The sequence below is a fragment of the Neophocaena asiaeorientalis genome, unplaced genomic scaffold (assembly GCF_003031525.2).
Source record: "Neophocaena asiaeorientalis asiaeorientalis breed wild unplaced genomic scaffold, Neophocaena_asiaeorientalis_V1.1 scaffold220, whole genome shotgun sequence".
In the NCBI taxonomy this organism is placed as follows: domain Eukaryota; kingdom Metazoa; phylum Chordata; class Mammalia; order Artiodactyla; family Phocoenidae; genus Neophocaena; species Neophocaena asiaeorientalis.
Window position 1 is genome coordinate 2,966,153 of NW_020174042.1, and position 4,409 is coordinate 2,970,561.

The 4,409-nt window shown below is 37.7% G+C and overlaps 1 pseudogene; it reads right to left on the reverse strand.

Moving 5' to 3' along the window:
- Positions 1-1,869: 1,869 nt before the first annotated feature.
- Positions 1,870-2,246, reverse strand: LOC112405434 (40S ribosomal protein S12 pseudogene; annotated as a pseudogene).
- Positions 2,247-4,409: the final 2,163 nt, after the last annotated feature.

The window sequence follows — 4,409 nt, forward strand, 5'->3', positions numbered from 1 at the left end:
TGTGCAAAAGCTTTTAAGTTTCATTAGATCCCATTTGTTTATTTTTATTTTCATTACTCTGGGAGGTGGGTCAAAAAAAATCTTGCTGTGATTTATGTCAGAGTGTTCTGCCTATGTTTTCCTCTAAGAGTTTTTTAGTGTCTGGCCTTACATTTAGGTCTTGAATCCATTTTGAGTTTATTTTTGTGTGTGGTGTTAGGGAGTGTTCTAATTTCATTCTTTTACATGTAGCTGTCCAATTTCCCCAGCACCACTTAATTGAAGAGTCTGTCTTTTCTACATTGTATATTTTTGCCTCCCTTGTCATAGACTAGGTGACTATAGGTGTGTGGGTTTATCTCTGGACTTTCTATCCTGTTCCATTGATCTGTATTTCTGATTTTGTGCCAGTACCATACTATCTTGATTACTATAGCTTTGTAGTATAGTCTGAAGTCAGGGAGCCTGATTCCTCCAGTTCCATCTTTTTACTCTCTTGATAGTGTCCTGTGATGCACAAAATTTTAAAATTCAGTTTATATATTTTTCTTCGGTTGCCTGTGTTTTTAGTGTCATATTTAAGAAACCATTGCCAAATCCAAGGCCATGAAGATTTCCCCTTATGTTTTTTCCCCAAGCTTTACTGAGGTATAATTGACAAAATTGTATATATTTAAAATATACAACGTGATGATTTGATATATGTATACATTGTGAAATAATTACCACAATCAAGTTAATTAACACCTCCATCACTTCACATAGCTATACCTTTTCCTTTTTTTTTGTAGTGAGAATGCTTGATATCTACTTTCTTAGCAAATTTCAAGTACACAATACAGTATTATTAACTACAATCACCATGCTGTACGTTCGATCCTCAGAACTTAATCATTTTATAACTGAAAGTTTGTACCCTTTGATAGACATCTCCCCATTTTCCCCACCCCCAGCCCCTGGCAACCACCATTCTATTCTCTATTTCTATGTGTTTGGACCTTTTTTTTAATTCCACATGTAAGTGATACCATACAGTATTTGTGTTTCTCTGACTTATTTCACTTAGCATAATGCCCTCCATGTTCATCCATGTTGTCACAAATGGCAGGGTTTCCTTCTTTTTCTTATGGCTGCATAATATTCTATTGTGTGTATATATATATCTCACATCTTCTTTATCCATTCATCTATTATATTAACAGACACCTAGGTTGTTTCCATATCTTGGCTCTTGTGAATAATGCTGCAAGGAACAAGGGAGTATAGATATCACTTTGAGGTAGTGATTTCATTTCCTTTGGATATATGCCCAGAAGTGGGATTGCTGGATCATATGGTATTTCTTTTTTAATTTTTTGAGGAACTTCCATACTGTTTTCCATTATGGCTGTACAAATATACATTCTCACCAACAATGCAAAAGTGTTCCCATTTTCTCCACACCTTTTCCAGCATTTCTTATCCCTTATCTTTTTGATAATAGCTATCCTAACAGGTGTGATGTGATATCTCTGTGGTATTGATTTGCATTTCCCTGATGATTATTGATGTTGAGCATCTTTTCATATACCCATTTGCTGTTTGAATGTCTTCTTTGGAAAACTATCTATTCAGGTCATTTTCCCAGTTTTTAGTCAGATTTTTTTGTTCGTTTTGCTATTGAGTTGTAGGAGTTCCTTATATATTTTAGGTATTAACCCCTTATCAGATATATGGTTTGTAAATATTTTCTCCTATTTCCTCTGTCCCTAGGTTGCCTTTTCTTTTTGTTGATTGTTTCTTTTGCTGTGTAGAAACTTGCTTATTTATTTATTTTAAAGAGCCAAGTCTTTAATTTGTTCATTTCTTGCATTTGAAGTACTTCTTTTTTTTTTTTTTTTTTTTTTTTTTTTACTTGATGACATCCTTGACCTGAGAATCTTTGCCATAGTCCTTAACCACCACACAACTGCAACCAGCTGCTTTACAGGGTTTTCCCTCTCTGTCAGTTTTACAGAGTCCTACCCACTCCCCTAGTTCCTTGCTGTCATCAACCTTAATTAGGTTGATTTGATGTTTAGCATGGAGGGCCTCCACCAACTTGACTTATACAGGCTCATCACAGTTGGATGCAGGCACCCAAAGATGGGCTTGGCACTGGTCTAACACTTTGCAGCTTTGCAAATTCCATGTGCTAGGCCATTGCGGATGAGGGTGGTCTTCAGCACCTCTTGCAAAACAGTATTAACGTCCATTGCACCTCCAGCACCAGTGCCTTCCTCGGCCATGGTGGTGGGTAATGGGTGGAACTGAATCTTGAATGTACCCCAACCTCCACCTCTGAGTTACTCAGCGGAGGCAGGGAAAGAGTATACAGAAGCTTTTTAGTTTGATGTACTCCTACTTGTTTATTTCTGCCTTTGTTATATCCAAAAATATCATTGCCAAGACTGATGCCAAGGAAATTTTCTTCTGTGTTTTCTTCTAGGAGTTTTATGGTTTCAGGTCTTACATTTAAGTTTTTAATTTGAATTTTTGTGAGTGGTGTACAGTAGGGGTCCAGTATCATTCTTGTACATGTAGCTATCCATTTTTTTCAACACCATTTTTTTTCTTAATTTATTTAATTTATTTTATTTTTGGCTGAGTTGGGTCTTCATTGCTGTGCATGGGCTTTGTCTAGTTGCAGTGAACGGGGGCTACTCTTTGTTGCAGTGCACAGGCTTCTCATTGCAGTGGCTTCTCTTGTTGCAGAGCATGGGCTCTAAGCATGTGGGCTTTAGTAGGTGTGGCACGCAGGCTCAGTAGTTGTGGCTCACGGGCTTAGTTGCTCCGCAGCATGTAGAATCTTCCTGGACCAGGGATTGAACCCATGTCCCCTGCATTGGCAGGCGGATTCCTAACCACTGTGCCACCAGGGAAGCCCCAACACCATTTTTTGAAAAGACTATCCTTTCCCCATTTTGTGCTCTTGATCCCCTTTCAAAGATTGGTTGACCGTATATGCATGGGTTTATTTCTGGGCTCTGTAATCTATTCCACTGGTCTATGTGTCTGTTTTCATGCCAGTACCATACTGTTTTGATTACTGTAGCTTAGTAATATAGTTTGAAATCAGGAAGCATGATGCCTCCAGCTTGGTTGTTCTTTTTTTTTTTTTTATTTTTATGCCAGTCCCATGATGACTGTAGCTTAGTAATATAGTTTGAAATCAGGAAGCATGATGCCTCCAGCTTGGTTGTTCTTTTTTTTTTTTTTAACTAATTAATTAATTAATGTTTATTTTTGGCTGCATTGGGTCTTTGTTGCTGTGTTTGGGCTTTCTCTGGTTGTGGTGAGTGGGGGCTACTCTTTGTTGCAGTGTGTGGGCTTCTCATTGCAGTGGCTTCTCTTGTTGCAGAGCATGGGCTCTAGGCGCGTGGACTTCAGTAGTGTGGCATGTGGGCTCTGTAGTTGTGGCACACGAGCTTTAGAGCACAGGCTCAGTAGTTGTGGCGCATGGGCTTGGTTGCTCCGCGGCATGTGGGATCTTCCTGGGCCAGGGCTTGAACCCATGTCCCCTGCATTGGCCGGCTGATTCTTAACCACTGCGCCACCAGGGAAGCCCCTTGGCTTTTCTTTCTCAAAATTACTCTGGCTATTTGGGGTCTTTTGTGGTTTTACATGAATTTTAGGATTTTTTCTGTTTCTGTGAAAAAATGCAATTGGAATTTTGATAGTGATTGCATTGAATTTGTAGATCACTTTGGGTAGTTATGGACATTTTAGCAATATTAATATGCCAATCCAAGAGCACAGGATATCCTTCCATTTATTTGTGTCTTCAATTTCTTTCATCAGTGTCTTATAGTTTTCAGTGTATAGGTCTTTCACCTCCTTGGTTAAATTTATTCCTAAGTATTTTACTGTTATTGATGCTGTTGTAAATGGGATTGTTTCTTAATTTTTTTTCCAGATAGTTTGCTGTTAGTGTATAGAAATGCAACTGGTTTTTGTATGTTGATTTTGTATTCTGCAAATTTACTGAATTTGTTTTTTAGTTCTAACAGTTTTTTGGTGAAGTGTTTGGGATTTTATGTACATATATAAGTTTTCTTGCCTAATTGCTCTGGCTAAGACTTCTAGTCCTAAGTCGAATAGAAGTGGTGATAATAAACACTCGTGTTTTGTTCTTAATCATATGAGAAAAGCTTTCAGCTTTTCACATTTGAGTATGATGTTAGCTGAAGGCTTGTCATACATGGCTTTTATTATGTTGAAGTGCGTTCCTTCTATACCCACTTTATTGAGAGTTTTTATCATAAATGGGTGTTAAAACTTGTCAGATGCTTTTTCTTCATCTATTGAGATGATCATATGATTTTTATTCTTCAATTTGTTAATGTGGTGTATCACATTGATTGATTTGTGGATGTTGAACCATCCTCATATCCCTGGAATAAATCTCACTT